Raw genomic sequence first — 17,174 nt, 5'->3', positions numbered from 1 at the left:
TTTCTCCAAAAACAATTCGTAAAATATACCTTATTTTCAGCGTTCTAAAGCAGGCTCCCCCCTTAAGCGAGATTAAAGCGAAGCGGTTGATTCCCCCAAAATTAAACTGGCTTCAACCCCCTGCTATAAAATCAGGGATTCCCTCGCACGATGCTTCGCGCCTTGATCTGGCCCGAATAATATAATTCAGTGTTTGAATCGGGATTATTACGCACGGCACGGTGCGTTCCCATTTCCGTCACGCGGCAAGTCGCCGAATCTGCATTCAAACATAATTATGCATACACTACGGTCTGCAGTTAATCAAACAGCATTGTTCAAGTATTTAGTTCCACACACACACACGCACACACGTATCATTATTTTAAATTGTTATTTAATATAAACCATTTTTACTAGCCCTTGCGTTCTCACTTCAACGCGTATTGATAGATGGTGTGAATCAAAATTATTGTCTTGCTACAATAATATGATTATTGTAGATACGAGCATTTTATAACAAAATAGGATTGATTTCCAAACAGAGCAGCATTGTGCGAATAAATTGTCTCGTTCGAATATCGGTTCTGGGAAAATTCTACCATCCTCACATTCGACGACACGTGGCTATGCATCAAAGGGAATTTCGGCCAAAAATAATCGCCTACGTGAACAACACGAGATACAACCTCGCAGAATGCACGAGCTGCTAAAGCAAACGCACAGTGACCATATTTTCTTTAATCGAATCAAAGTCTAATAATAATATTAACAATGGCATTATTAACATATTTATGATCATATTCTGATTTGAAAATTTTATTTTCACTTTTCTCTTACAGCCTTGTTTTCTACAGTTTTAGAAAAATAAGACAATAACAGAAAAATGTAAACTTTTATGCCAAAGCAGTTATGCTTCATATCTAAGATATATGGTTTATTATCTCTGGTTTATGTCTGTATATTATCCAACGGCTGATATTTTACGACTTTTCCCTCGCTAAGAACACCAAAAGCTACCAGCTGTCCGGCATAAAATGACGCTCGAGTTAATCGACGCTGCGGAAGGCCATGACAATCTTCGTTCGCCTGTCTTGATATTAGAAAGGACGACTCGCTTTCAATTTGGATCTCATGTTTACTTTCATAAATTGATCGAGAATATTTTCGCGAAGTCCCAGCGAGCGCGCGGCTGCAAAAGTAATTTTATTTGAGTGAGTTTACAGAACGTGAAAACGTGCGCTCAAATTAGTAAGCGGAATTTCGTTAAAATTCACTTGTGAATCCCATTTACACTTCCGTCTTGTCATCGCGACGAGCACCACCAACGTGAACACGCATATTTTCGAATAATAATTCTGCAAGATTCCATTACTTTCCAAAAATCTTCCAACCTCAATGTATGAATGTTGTTGACGACGCCCGACGAGAGTTATGAAATTATTCGCCATAAGCGGATGAGCAAATATACACAGACACAGCTGGTACATACGTGAATTATTGCGTTTCGCTTGAATAATACACGAGGAGCGCTGCGCGGAGCAAATATATGCATTTGACGAAAGTATAGAGTGCGATATTTATATCCGTCTCTTTTTCAATTTGCATTTCCATTTTTATGGAGAGAGAGTGCACGGAGAGCGCGCTTGCATCCAGCGACACATCAGATGCGTATAAAATCGAAGTTATAACCGGCATCATCGACATGTACGTGCACGCGTTGCGCCAACAAATTGTAATCTAAGTTACACCCTCAGAAAGGATTTCTGATAACAAGACGAAAAATATTCTTGACTAATTTAATCGTATTACAAGTATAAAAAATATGAAAATAAAACAATTCTTAATTTAAATCAGTAATTTCTATTCTTCTCTCTCGAATTAAATAAGATTGTCTTACTGTCTCGAGACAAGAGTAACATGTACAAATTTATGCTCATATATTCTTGTATGTATTGGGTTGGCCAAAAAGTAATTGCGTTTTTTTCCAATAGATGGACATACATGTCTTGAAATGTAACTAACTTCATTCTAAACCGCAAATTCATTATGTAGGTTAACAACTCACAGTTCAAGCTTGTTTTACAAAAAGAAAGTACACGATTTCGTTAACAATTGTTTCTTTGCCGTCGATTTCAAAATGGAAAATCAAAAAGAACATTTTCCTCATATTTTCTTTTATTACTTCCGAAAAGGGAAAAACGCTGTGCAAGCTCATAAAAAGTTATCTGATGTATATGGCGAAGATGCTTTAAAACTGCGGCAGTGTCAAAATTGGTTTATCAAATTTCGATCTGGAGATTTTAATGTGAAAGATGCACCACGCTCAGGAAGGCCAATCGAAATTGATGATGACAAAATAAAGGCACTGATCGATTCCAATCGGCGTTTAACGACACGAGAGATTGCTGAGAATCTTAACATATCGAAATCGAGTGTTGAAAAGCGTTCAAAACGACTTGGATACATTAGTAAGCTCGATATTTGGGTAGCACATGAGCTGAAAGAAATTCATCTCACTAAGCGTATTGACATCTGCGATTCTCTTTTGAAACGTGAGGAAAATGATCCGTTTTTGAAACGTATGATAACAGGCGACGAAAAATCGATCGTCTACAACAACGTCAAACGAAAAAGATGGTGGAGCAAGCGTGATGAACCTGCTGAAAGCACTTGAAAAGCAGATATTCACCAAAGAAAGATTATGCTGTCAGTCTGGTGGGACTTTAAAGGTGTTGTGTATTTTGAGCTGCTTGCAAGGAATCAAACCATTCATTCAGACGTATACTGTCGTCAACTGGATCAATTAAATGATGCCATCAAACAGAAACGTCGAGAATTGGTGAATCGCAAAGGTGTTGTGTTTCACCATGATAACGCTAGACCACGTACAAGTTTGGTCACTCGTGAAAAATTGTTGCAGCTTGGATGGGATGTGATACCACATCCACCATATTCGCCAGACCCGGCACCATCAGATTACCATTCGTTTCGTTCTTTGCAAAACGCCTTGAATGGTAAAACCTTGACTGCTAATGAGGATATCAAATCGTTGTTGGAATTGTTTTTTGCTGAAAAAGATAAGAACTTTTTTGAGCGCGGAATCATGAAGTTGCCTGAAAAATGGCAAAAGATAATCAAACAAAATGGACAATATATTGTTTAATAAAGTTTTTGTTTCCCATGAAAAATTCGCCTTTTATTTATATAAAAAAAACGCAATTACTTTTTGGCCAACCTAATATTATATATATTATATATTATATTAATATATATTGGGTTGGCCAAAAAGTAATTGCGTTTTTTTCCAATAGATGGACATACATGTCTTGAAATGTAACTAACTTCATTCTAAACCGCAAATTCATTATGTAGGTTAACAACTCACAGTTCAAGCTTGTTTTACAAAAAGAAAGTACACGATTTCGTTAACAATTGTTTCTTTGCCGTCGATTTCAAAATGGAAAATCAAAAAGAACATTTTCCTCATATTTTCTTTTATTACTTCCGAAAAGGGAAAAACGCCGTGCAAGCTCATAAAAAGTTATCTGATGTATATGGCGAAGATGCTTTAAAGCTGCGGCAGTGTCAAAATTGGTTTATCAAATTTCGATCTGCAGATTTTAATGTGAAAGATGCACCACGCTCAGGAAGGCCAATCGAAATTGATGATGACAAAATAAAGGCACTGATCGATTCCAATCGGCGTTTAACGACACGAGAGATTGCTGAGAATCTTAACATATCGAAATCGAGTGTTGAAAACCATTCAAAACGACTTGGATACATTAGTAAGCTCGATATTTGGGTACCACATGAGCTGAAAGAAATTCATCTCACTAAGCGTATTGACATCTGCGATTCTCTTTTGAAACGTGAGGAAAATGATCCATTTTTGAAACGTATGATAACAGGCGACGAAAAATCGATCGTCTACGACAACGTCAAACGAAAAAGATCGTGGAGCAAGCGTGATGAACCTGCTCAAAGCACTTGAAAAGCAGATATTCACCAAAGAAAGATTATGCTGTCAGTCTGGTGGGACTTTAAAGGTGTTGTGTATTTTGAGCTGCTTGCAAGAAATCAAACCATTAATTCAGACGTATACTGTCGTCAACTGGATCAATTAAATGATGCCATCAAACAGAAACGTCGAGAATTGGTGAATCGCAAAGGTGTTGTGTTTCACCATGATAACGCTAGACCACGTACAAGTTTGGTCACTCGTGAAAAATTGTTGCAGCTTGGATGGGATGTGATACCACATCCACCATATTCGCCAGACCCGGCACCATCAGATTACCATTCGTTTCGTTCTTTGCAAAACGCCTTGAATGGTAAAACCTTGACTGCTGATGAGGATATCAAATCGTTGTTGGAATTGTTTTTTGCTGAAAAAGATAAGAACTTTTTTGAGCGCGGAATCATGAAGTTGCCTGAAAAATGGCAAAAGATAATCAAACAAAATGGACAATATATTGTTTAATAAAGTTTTTGTTTCCCATGAAAAATTCGCCTTTTATTTATATAAAAAAAAACGCAATTACTTTTTGGCCAATCCAATAGAATAATTTGATATTAGCGCCACTTTATAGTAGGCTTTGTCCATGTCGAGGCATCATTTTCTCACAGTCGCTCGTCGACTCGGCGCTCTGCGTCCTTTATTCCGATAAAACGGCCAATATTTATGTGTTGCAATCGAAAATCGGGAAAGTGTTTCTGTTATTTACAATGAATAAGTGCAATACTCTACAAGAAATATTAAAAGATATGGAAATGTAAGTAAGTATATACAATATACTTACTTGAGAAATAAGATTCGAGATAAGACATTTCCATATCTTTTGCACTTATTCATTGTAAATAACAGAAACACTTTCCCGATTTTCGATTGCAACACATAAATATTGGCCGTTTTGTGCAGATTCTACAAATTCTCTTAGAAGAATAGAATAAGATGTCTTTTAGATCTGACAATATTCTGAAATCAAGAATATTTTGAACTTGCTACAAATTTTTATCTAAATCCTTCTGAGAAAATTAATGAGATAGCACCAAGATTATTTGAATCTAGATTTTCGAATTTTCTATTCAAGATTAAAATATGCTTCTTTTCAATAATAAATATGATTGTCGTTATAGCGATCTTATTTTATGATAGATTAAAGAGTAGTAGCATTAAGTCCAGAAATCTTTTCTGTGGGTATACTCTCGCTGGATATTTTCAAAAGCGCTTCAAGTTGACCAAGTAATGCGATATTAGCGAGCTTGCACAGCGTCGGTTCGCTGGCCAGGCAAAGTCGGCGGAAACTAATTTAGCTGTCGGCGAAATATACTGGAAAGCCGCCGCAAATGTGCGATACAAACACAATCGATGTGCCACCACAGTAAATCGATCCATTAATCGCCATCAGTATCCGCAACCGCTTCTCGTGCCAACGTTGTGCCGTAATATAGGTACGAGTCGCGCGAAATGCTCGGCTCGGTACTCGGCGATCTCGCGATGATTCGTGGAGATATCATCGATTATACATGCGACACTTCTGTCACGCGACTCCCATCCATCTCGTTGTCGTTACCTCACTTGAAAAATGCATTAGCCTGATAGATATCCGTCGTACCAATCGTACTACAGACCCGGAACACCGGGAACTCGGAACGCCGGCGAAGCATCTTATGCAAATGCCGCCAGTCCGTAAAATGTTTATTGGCTACACAACGTTGGCGAAGCAAGTCTACGTAGTTCCATGTAGCTATACGTTTCAGCGGGTTGTATACGGTATACATATACTGCGCGAAATTTGGAACTGGTGTTCGAGGGTTCTTTTCCTCGCGACCGGTTCTCTAGCTTTAAGGGGATCCTGGAGTCGTCTGTATTACCGGCGGAATTGGTCGATCTTACTGTACTAATTACTCTTTAATGATTGTATAGAATGAAAAATCCTTCTCCACGATTAAAGTATACAAAGAAATATACCGAGCGAAACTCGACTTTATGTTAAAAACGACAAAAAAATTTACAGTTTTATTATCGGCTTATTGTGACGTCACCTCGTACATTAATGTTCTTAATATAAATGTTTTGCAGTTTGTGTGGCCAAAATTCGATAATCGCAAGGACGGAACAAAATGAAAGAATATGGGGAAGCTTTTAGAAATGAGTTTAGAAGCCTAGTGTAAAAGTAATTAGTGCAGAAAGATTCGTGATCATTTCGTGCCTACGTATGCCTGTGAAATCGTGGCTGAATAAAAAATTGTGATTTTTTTCCGTTTGGAAAGTTAAGTCCTGCTTTTCACATTACATTATTGTGTACTTTCATCGTGGAAAAGGATTTTTCATTCTGTGAATTCAATAAAAAGAAAATGCAGGAAAATCACCGATTCCGCCGGTAATTCAGACGCCGCGACGGAGTTCACTGGTCACTCCAGGATCCCCTTAAGTCGCCTCTACTGTTGGCGTTAAGGCACACGAGCGGAGAACAAAGTCTTCGTCGAACACGAATGTATCGCGCGTCGTCGCGCGAAAGTAACGAACGTTATTCAATTTTCAGCACACAACGAGAAAACTGAATTTCCGAAGACGCGATGAAACTCGGTTAAAAAGTTCGGATTTTAGAGGTATAAAGACGATTTTCAAGACACATAGGGGCACGTAGATCTCACGTATTAAATAAGGTAACGACAGATTTTGATGAAAGTCGATAGTCGATGTTAAAAATCGTTAAAGCTGTCTGAAGCAACGCCAAACATTTCAAATCATTCGAGCACCAGTGAGTACCGAAGAAATGTAACGATTGTAAATATATTTAAATATATTTAAGGAAAGAGATCATGATAATATTAAAAAAGCATATTGTGTGGAAATGTGCACCCTAATGATCTTCATAATCTTACACTTCCCATTGTTCGGAAGCATTTGAATGTCGCGCTCATTGTATTTGAACTGTGTCGCTACTGCATTGTGTTGCATTAGCAGTAAGGGAAAAAGACTAAGACAACATTAATGAGGATGGTGATAATAGAGCCAAATCTGTAGTGTTACCATTTGTAAACGGTCTTAGTGACATTCTCCACAGGGTTTTTAAAAGCTATAACATTAATGTAATACACGCGATAAATAAGAGATTAGACTGTATCATAAATTCTGGCAAAGACGCGTTACCCGATAGTAACAAAACTGGTGTAGTTTACCGCTTGAAATGTAAGGATTGCGATGCCTGCTACGTGGGCCAAACAAAAAGGCACCTGGCTACGAGGGTCAAGGAACATGGAAGCGATATTTCGAAACGTGAAGGTAATTGCTCAGTTGTCAGCAGACACAGAGCTTCCTTGTTCCATGACTTTGACTGGTCAAAGATAGACATTCTACACCAAGAACAACATTAACATAAACGCGGAGTGGCGGAAATGATTTTTATTAAAAGACATCACGATGCGATCAATCTACAGACGGACACTGATAACTTGCCGGGTGTTTATGATCCTATACTGAAAAATATTTAGAACTGTTTTGATTCGTCACCGAAAACATCATTCTTCGACTTGTCATCATCGAGTACGGACGTGATTCTTTGTCATTGTTCGATAGTTTATGCGATGTCCTTTTTTTGGTTAGTATGTTATTCTGTTGTAATTTATCGAGGTGAATTTTTATTGTAATCATATTGTGTGCCTGTTTAAGTTATTAAATTGTAGTGTAATTTGCGTTGTTGATTGGTTATAGGAAGAAAACGACATTGTAATTATTAACTGTATGTACTAACTTGAAACCTGAAGAGGGCCAGAAATTCTGGTCGAAACGTTGTTTTTCACTGAACAATAAAGTTGCCAGTGGTGTCGACATATCATAATTCTGTTAAAAAGACTAAGGTTCTCAGCGTCCACGGAAATGCAATATTTCTAGATTTTTAAGTCGTATTATATTATTCTTACGTTTTATGTGTAATCAATAATAGTGAAGATATAAAAACATTTTTTGGGATCCATCTAGCAGCCGGATACGAATCGCGCGTTGAGAAAGAATATTTGTTATAAGGCGAAAACTACATTGTATAACGCTAGTATTCTTGTATAACGCTAGAGGTTAGAAGTGTCTGTCGGTGCTATCTGCAACGAAGCATTATTAACAATGGCTCAGACTAAATTAAGTAAGTTAAAAAAGCGTTGGTATGATTAAGACAAGCTTGACAAGATTTAAAGCAGTTTTAGATAATTATTCACCACATCACGATTACAGTGCATTTAAAATTCATCGGAAAAGCAAAGTCTTTATTACCAGAGTTTGAGAACATTCATTTATACAGGGTGTCCCGGGTTTTAACCAACAAACTGCGGGAGCATATTCTACTAGTGGAAATAAGAAAAAGTTCTTATATCGAGTTTGCTTAGAAATGCTTCATTGCAAAGTTATAAACCAATATTGAAAAGAAATATGAGATAAGTAACAACGGATTTTTTCACAAAAATAAAAATTATCTACGCAATGATTTAGTGACGCATTTCAAAATGTTGTCCTTGCGCATCGATACAAGCTAGACACCGACGTAGTACAGAATTTGTTACGGTACGACATTCCTGAAAATTTGGTTGCATCTCAGTAACTGAATTAGTAATTCGTTGCTTTAAATCTATCTGGTGCTCTCCTGTTAGGAAATCTACGTTGATACTCTCGTACGGCAGCTCGTGCATTTCCGTCACAGAATCCGTGCACGAAATGAATATCGGTGTATTCCTCGTTTGAAAACACTTTTGGCATTCTGATAGTAATTGCTAGTTGACACGACGATTGAAATCTAACGGCTACTGTTGTGAAAGTAACAATCATACTGAATCGTTTCAACATAGTGAACATGAATACATGTGAATACACGTAACATAAACATCTTCGACTTTTCAAATTCTACACTATGTTCCGTTGTTACTTATCTCATATTTCTTTTCAATATTGGTTTATAACTTTGTAATAAAGCATTTCTAAGCAAACTCGATATAAGAATTTTTTCTTATTTCCACTAGTAGAATATGCTCCCGCAGTTTGTCGGTTAAAACCCGGGACACCCTGTATATAATTATATAATAAATATAATAATATATATATTTATTATATACAGGGTGTCCCGGGTTTTAACCGACAAACTGCGGGAGCATATTCTACTAGTGGAAATAAGAAAAAGTTCTTATATCGAGTTTGCTTAGAAATGCTTCATTGCAAAGTTATAAACCAATATTGAAAAGAAATATGAGATAAGTAACAACGGATTTTTTCACAAAAATAAAAATTATCTACGCAATGATTTAGTGACGCATTTCAAAATGTTGTCCTTGCGCATCGATACAAGCTAGACATCGACGTAGTACAGAATTTGTTACGGTACGACATTCCTGACAATTTTGTTGCATCTCAGTAACTGAAGTAGTAATTCGTTGCTTTAAATCTATCTGGTGCTCTCCTGTTAGGAAATCTACGTTGATACTCTCGTACGGCAGCTCGTGCATTTCCGTCACAGAATCCGTGCACGAAATGAATATCGGTGTATTCCTCGTTTGAAAACACTTTTGGCATTCTGATAGTAATTGCTAGTTGACACGACGATTGAAATCTAACGGCTACTGTTGTGAAAGTAACAATCATACTGAATCGTTTCAACATAGTGAACATGAATACATGTGAATACACGTAACATAAACATCTTCGACTTTTCAAATTCTACACTATGTTCCGTTGTTACTTATCTCATATTTCTTTTCAATATTGGTTTATAACTTTGTAATAAAGCATTTCTAAGTAAACTCGATATAAGAATTTTTTCTTATTTCCACTAGTAGAATATGCTCCCGCAGTTTGTCGGTTAAAACCCGGGACACCCTGTATATAATTATATAATAAATATAATAATATATATATTTATTATATACAGGGTGTCCCGGGTTTTAACCGACAAACTGCGGGAGCATATTCTACTAGTGGAAATAAGAAAAAGTTCTTATATCGAGTTTGCTTAGAAATGCTTCATTGCAAAGTTATAAACCAATATTGAAAAGAAATATGAGATAAGTAACAACGGATTTTTTCACAAAAATAAAAATTATCTACGCAATGATTTAGTGACGCATTTCAAAATGTTGTCCTTGCGCATCGATACAAGCTAGACATCGACGTAGTACAGAATTTGTTACGGTACGACATTCCTGACAATTTTGTTGCATCTCAGTAACTGAAGTAGTAATTCGTTGCTTTAAATCTATCTGGTGCTCTCCTGTTAGGAAATCTACGTTGATACTCTCGTACGGCAGCTCGTGCATTTCCGTCACAGAATCCGTACACGAAATGAATATCGGTGTATTCCTCGTTTGAAAACACTTTTGGCATTCTGATAGTAATTGCTAGTTGACACGACGATTGAAATCTAACGGCTACTGTTGTGAAAGTAACAATCATACTGAATCGTTTCAACATAGTGAACATGAATACATGTGAATACACGTAACATAAACATCTTCGACTTTTCAAATTCTACACTATGTTCCGTTGTTACTTATCTCATATTTCTTTTCAATATTGGTTTATAACTTTGTAATAAAGCATTTCTAAGCAAACTCGATATAAGAATTTTTTCTTATTTCCACTAGTAGAATATGCTCCCGCAGTTTGTCGGTTAAAACCCGGGACACCCTGTATATAATTATATAATAAATATAATAATATATATATTTATTATATACAGGGTGTCCCGGGTTTTAACCGACAAACTGCGGGAGCATATTCTACTAGTGGAAATAAGAAAAAGTTCTTATATCGAGTTTGCTTAGAAATGCTTCATTGCAAAGTTATAAACCAATATTGAAAAGAAATATGAGATAAGTAACAACGGATTTTTTCACAAAAATAAAAATTATCTACGCAATGATTTAGTGACGCATTTCAAAATGTTGTCCTTGCGCATCGATACAAGCTAGACACCGACGTAGTACGGAATTTGTTACAGTACGACATTCCTGAAAATTTGGTTGCATCTCAGTAACTGAATTAGTAATTCGTTGCTTTAAATCTTCAAGCGAGATTACTTCTGTACTGTAAACTTTATTTTTTAAAGTTGCCCATAAATAAAAATCAAGAGGCGTTAAATCGGGCGATCTTGGAGGCCAGAAAGCCGGTCCTCCTCGACCAATCCACCTATGAGCGTAATGTTCGTCTAACCAGTTTCTAACTTGTCTAGCATAGTGCGATGGACAACCGTCTAACTGTATCCAGCTGCTTTGGCGAAACTGCAGTGGCACATTTTCCATCAAAATTGGTACATGTGAATACACATAACATAAACATCTTCGACCTTGCAAATTCTGCACTATGTTCCGTTGTTACTTATCTCATACTTCTTTTCAATATTGGTTTATAACTTTGTAATAAAGCATTTCTAAGCAAACTCGATATAAGAATTTTTTCTTATTTCCACTAGTAGAATATGCTCCCGCAGTTTGTCGGTTAAAACCCGGGACACCCTGTAGAATAGGTGAAGATAGCGATAACAACTCTAGACAATTATCGAGGATAATTATTACGTTACAAATAGCGAGAGTGTTGGCAACTGTATCCAATACTTGCGTGTTAAGATGCGCAAGTAATGCAATTACACTTTTGCTGACAAATAAAAGACTTTATTCTTTACTGTTGCACAATGTGTACGTCATATCGACCAAGAAAAAAAAGAAAGAAGAATGTGCACATAAGAAGTCGAACTCAACAAAAGTAACATATCGATTCCTACGCCATCTGACTCATTTAAAGTTCAAATCGTCGACACTCATGTATGTCTAAGTTTAAATATTTTACGTACTTTTATACAGAAACGTTTGTAATAATTATCAACTGTATCAACTGTTGAATGCTGAATCATGATATACTTTATCAGATCGACTTTCTCTCTCAATATATTGGATCAAGCATATCGAATATTTCTATATTGTAATGTAATAATATAATATGTCAGAAGAAAGATATATGATGCAGTGAAACTTCATTATTTCAAAGAAAAATGGTTGTATCGATTCCACTCTTGTGATAATATCATTGGCTTAACACATTGCGAACTGCAAATTGTTTTTATACTGCTAATATCCAGCGGTTAGCTTCTTTTCTTGTGTTAGAATTTTTTCTTATTCTTTTTTGTTTAAATTATTTATGAGTGGTTAATAATTAAAAATCATTTTAAAAGTCATCATGTTAAATACTTATTTTCAACAAATATTGTAAAATTATATGCGCAATATGAAATGCGGGATATCTCGTCATCCGTCCGCAATGTGTTAAGATCGTAACGACAACGTAATGACTCTCGACAAACTACTCGTTTATTAAAAATGTCGGTGGCTTCTGGATAAATGTGATTAAAGGTGTAAGAGTTGATACGGCTTCGTTCCTCGGGCAACAAACCAGAGTCTCGCGAATTACGCGGCCAAGAGTCTTCCTTCTTCTCTTTCTTTTCTTATATCGCTTCTCTTCCCCTTTAGATCTTTAGATTATCTTATTATTAATCAATGCGCTTACGCTGCGAGATCCGAGATCCGAGAAGCGATAAACGTTGGCAAGTGATAAAACTAAATAGAACGAGTTTAATCGAATTCAAATCAAAATTGTTTTCGATGAAAAACAAAGTGACATATGTTACGGTTTATCAAAAAAATATTTATGTAGATGCAATCGGAGAAGCAGATTTGTCAAAACTTATCTAAATCTTTTAATATTTACGATAATAAGATATTATTATAGATAAAGAATTAAATTCGAGTTTCTCGGGGTGTTCTAGAGGTAATATCTTATTATGTAATATTCACTCTCTTTTATATGCATACTAGCAACATAGGCGCGCGCTACGCGCGCTATTTTATTTTTCAATATTAATAATGTTTTCGAATAATAATATTCTATTATTTATTATATAATATATAACACAAATCCTATTCTAAAAAAGGCGTTAAAGGTGTTATTTATTTCATCGTGTTTCATCAATACAAATTTGACAGAATTGGCAGCTGTCGTTTTCACGTTCCTAAAAAATAATAAATTAATATAACCGCACTAACAGCCACTATGACATTCTGACATTCGCAACGCGAAGTTCAAGTCACACGAAGTTCGAGCCAAGCGAGAGAACCAATCAGCGTCGCGGAAAAGAGGCCTCAATATTTGATAAAAAAGAACTTCACGAAGTTAACACGCCTTTTTTAGAATAGGAGATTAAAAGAAAACAAACGAGCAAATAAAATAAAATAAAATATATTTAGCTGATATGTAATTGCATGTTATATGTAAGACTGCATGTTCCGAAAATTGCGATCAGATTTCACGATAATTAAGTGTTGGACAATACCCAACCCTTGCAAATGCAAAGGTTATTTCAATTCCTCTCTCTCTCTCTCTCTCTCTCTCTCTCTGCAACGACCATTATGTTACACATATAATTGCTGGCATGTAGTGTAATTACGTTGCACATGGATAGAAACAGCTGAAGAAAATTATAGCTCGGAGATTGGCTTCAGCAAGTTCACCGTCATTTTCTTATTAGTCCAAAGTAACAAGTATATCTTCCTGGCGTCTGCGAGGCGTCTCACTAATGACAAGAGAGACTCGAAATATACGTGTTGTTAAGATCAATGAATAACTCGTCGTGGATTGTCTTACCGTTCGTGCAGTCATACTTCATACGTATGTGTAAATTATTTTTGACAGCTACATATATAAAATTTCACAGTGACAACTTTCTCAATACAAATAATTATGAAATTTGTACAATTATGAATTTATAAATTATACCTTTACAATTAAATTATAAATTATAAATTGATGAATTTGTATATAAATTGTAAATTTATAAATTTATAAATTACAAACTTATGGATTTATAAATTATAAACTTACAATTAAACTGTAATATAATTTATAAATCCATATACATTTTCGGTCGACGGTTTATTTCACGAGAGGATCAAGGTGAAGCATTTAATATCTTTTGATATGAGCATGTTCTCTTTTTGCAAAGTTAATGATATTATGATATAAACGACAGAAAATGATTTTTGATGAAAATATTATATATGTTTTGGAAGTGATCAGCCAAGAACTTTTCTCTCTAACTTCGTCTCGTTCAGAGAATTTCTTTTACTTCAACATTCCACAGTGGAATATCGTCGTCGCATAATCCTCTCGTAAGATCGCACACCAGGGACGCAAACTCGAACACGAAATCGTATATTGCGCAACGAGTCTCTCAAGATTTAAAATGTCCCTGCTTATCGACCGAAACAATCCATTATATTTCAATGTTATGTAATTATCACACCGCATATGTATGAATTTTTATTATATATATATTTTGTACATATATATAATATAAGTATATTAAACCAAGCGTGTAAAATGTATAGTAGAGTAATTCCCACGCGTAGGGCAATTTTTTTCATTATCTTAATGGGTGACTGTTATCGTAACGTTCTACACAATGCAATTTTTTTATGGAAGTAAATTACGTATATATGTTTGTATGTGTAGATAATGCAATTCTTTTATGGAAGTAAATTATGTATATATTTGTATGTGTAGATAATGAAAATGTTAGCAATCTACAAAAATGATGCTCTATGCTATTATTTAACAATACATAACGCGATTATAATATGCATATAATTATTTATAAAATAAATACAGCGCACATAATAAAAGAAATAACTGAAATGAATGCATTAATTACGCAACACATTAAACCGTATTAATTGACGCAGTAATCTATCCTGCAACCATTTTCCACGTAAAATTTTTAAACTTGATTAATTTTTAAATTTGATTCGAAATAGAAATCTGCCTCGATACCACGTTGATAATAATCTATAATTATCTTAAATGAAATAAATAAAGCTAAAGTCACATATTTTTGATATGAAAGTGAAGGATAGAAGATGTAGTATCGCGTCAAAGGTGGAAAACGCGAAACTGGGGAAAGCTTATCCCGTTCGTAACTTTCTTACGTGACGCGAAAGGTGAAAAGGGTCTTTCCTATTCGATTTTCATATGTTGAAAAGAATATGTCGGGGTTATGCCATCGGCTCAGGATATCGTTCTTCCTCCCGCACAAGAGACAAGAGACTTTTTCAAAAATATGTTTAAAATTTGTGCATCTAGCTTGTTAACATCTAATAAAATTAGTTGCGCGAAGGTACTAAACACTATTTTGATACTATCGGAATACAAACAGTGAACTACACGCCATCCATGGAAAAATTGATAATGACGGATGTACGATAACATGCTCGTCGACTGCCGGATGCAGAAACCTAATTCAAGTTAATTGGTAAGATGAGGAAGATAAGGCACGAAATACCTCTTTATCTGTTCTTCGCGAAAAAGCTATCCGGAGCTCGAATCTCATTCATTATCGATCGCTATTAATAAGTTAGCACTTAGTAACTCGCACATTGATAGCAAGTGAAAATTCGCATGTGCGGATATCAGACTGCTTAAAATGTCGCATCCGACACAGAAAAGCTCAAGCTAAATTGAGCAGTTTTAAATTCAATAATACTTTGGACAGATTTTAATACCTGAAAAATCTGAAAATATTACTATACACAAATCTGTATTAAATAACATTGAAAGGTTGAACCTCATTGACCTTTTCTTGTGATTGGAAAAATTTTATATAAGTAACTTTGATCGTTATCGCTTAAACGTCAGTGGAAAATTTTCAGTTTCTCAAGCTTGCGTCCGTTTGTCGATTTCACCGAGCCACTCGCAGTTGCTGGCTTTATCCCGCGAAGTTTAGCTAGAATCCGTGATCGGAATCAACTGCAGCAAAGCCAAAACTCAAAGAACTCGCGAATTCGCCGTTCGCGTCGGACGGAAATAAAAGATAAAGTAAAGATTGCTGGCAGCGGCTCTTTAGGAAACGCCGACAGCGCTCGGCGTACATACGTATTCACGTAACGCAAACGTGTACGTATACCTGGATTATTGATTATCGCACCGTGCAGAGCTTCCTGACGGAACGGAGCCTATGCCTGGACAAAGACCATAATTTCGAATGCCATTTCGTTCGCCCGTGTTTCATTGCCTCGCTTTTTCTTCCCTTCTGTCGCCCATCGTGCTATGCGAACCAGATAACATTCGCGGAGATTATATCCACATTGTTAAATTTAGCGACATTCAGGAAATCTGATTTCCAATCGGTTGCTAGATGCAAAATCAGATTGAGTATGATTATGTATTCCGCGCTCTTTTGTGCAGTATACAGGGTGGCCCATTTTAATTTATACAGTCGATTTTTTAAAAAACTAAAAGAGATACGAAAAAATGTTTCAGACAGACATGTCACGATTTCGAGGGGGACATAAGATGATACCATTGGTTTGACCTTGAATAGTCGTTTGAAGGTCACGCGAAGATCACCTTCAATTTCTTGAATCGAATACCGATTTACGTAATCACGTTTGACATTGTCGATATTCGACAATACACTGTTCGAACGTTGATCTCCATACACGACAGAGAATGTGGATACAACTAGACGGGTCATTGTTTATCGAAATTCTAACTTCCGGTCTGAAATTTGTTTTTAATGAGACATGGTATTTTTTATTACGGATTCGGATTCTACGCGAGAAAACATGCAACTTTTGTCTGAAACATTTTTCCGAAAAATGTCATCTTATGTCCTTAAAATGATCTTCAAGATGAGTTTTGAGGACATTTTAAGGACATAAGATGACAGTTTTCGGAAAAATGTTTCAGACAAAAGTTACTTACTTTTCGATGGAGAATAAGAATCTGCAATAAAAAGTTGGGGTTTCAATTTAAGAAATTGAAGGTGATCTTCGCGTGACCTTCAAACGACTATTCAAGGTCAAACCAATGGTATCATCTTATGTCCCCCTCGAAATCGTGACATGTCTGTCTGAAACATTTTTTCGTATCTCTTTTAGTTTTTTAAAAAATCGATTGTATAAATTAAAATGGGTCACCCTGTATAGTCGACTATAGTCATACGTGCAACTCGTTCTTCGATTCCTCTGAGAATGAGCCGCGCCCGATGTACACGTATTTGCAAGTTCTGAATAATAAAAGCTCGTAATTAACGCACATCGTTTTTTGTCAGATTGCCAAAACAAATATCGAACAAGTCATAATTACGGATTCGTGTGCAATCTTT

The 17,174-nt window shown here is 35.8% G+C and overlaps 1 protein-coding gene and 1 long non-coding RNA gene across 4 annotated transcripts in view; one reads left to right on the top strand and one right to left on the bottom strand.

Moving 5' to 3' along the window:
• The window catches only part of LOC105274790 (calcium/calmodulin-dependent 3',5'-cyclic nucleotide phosphodiesterase 1), a 137,585-nt gene that overhangs the window by 26,892 nt on the left and 93,519 nt on the right, over positions 1 to 17,174 (bottom strand). The window lies entirely within an intron of this gene.
• LOC105274786 lies at positions 6,379 to 12,573 on the top strand. The gene is made up of 2 exons (XR_003407456.1): positions 6,379 to 8,283; positions 11,490 to 12,573. It is a non-coding gene; the product is annotated as an uncharacterized LOC105274786 (long non-coding RNA).

The sequence above is a fragment of the Ooceraea biroi genome, chromosome 14, assembly GCF_003672135.1.
Source record: "Ooceraea biroi isolate clonal line C1 chromosome 14, Obir_v5.4, whole genome shotgun sequence".
Lineage (NCBI taxonomy): Eukaryota > Metazoa > Arthropoda > Insecta > Hymenoptera > Formicidae > Ooceraea > Ooceraea biroi.
Note: the sequence above shows the minus strand (reverse complement) of the source record. Positions and strands in the feature narration are given on the sequence as shown.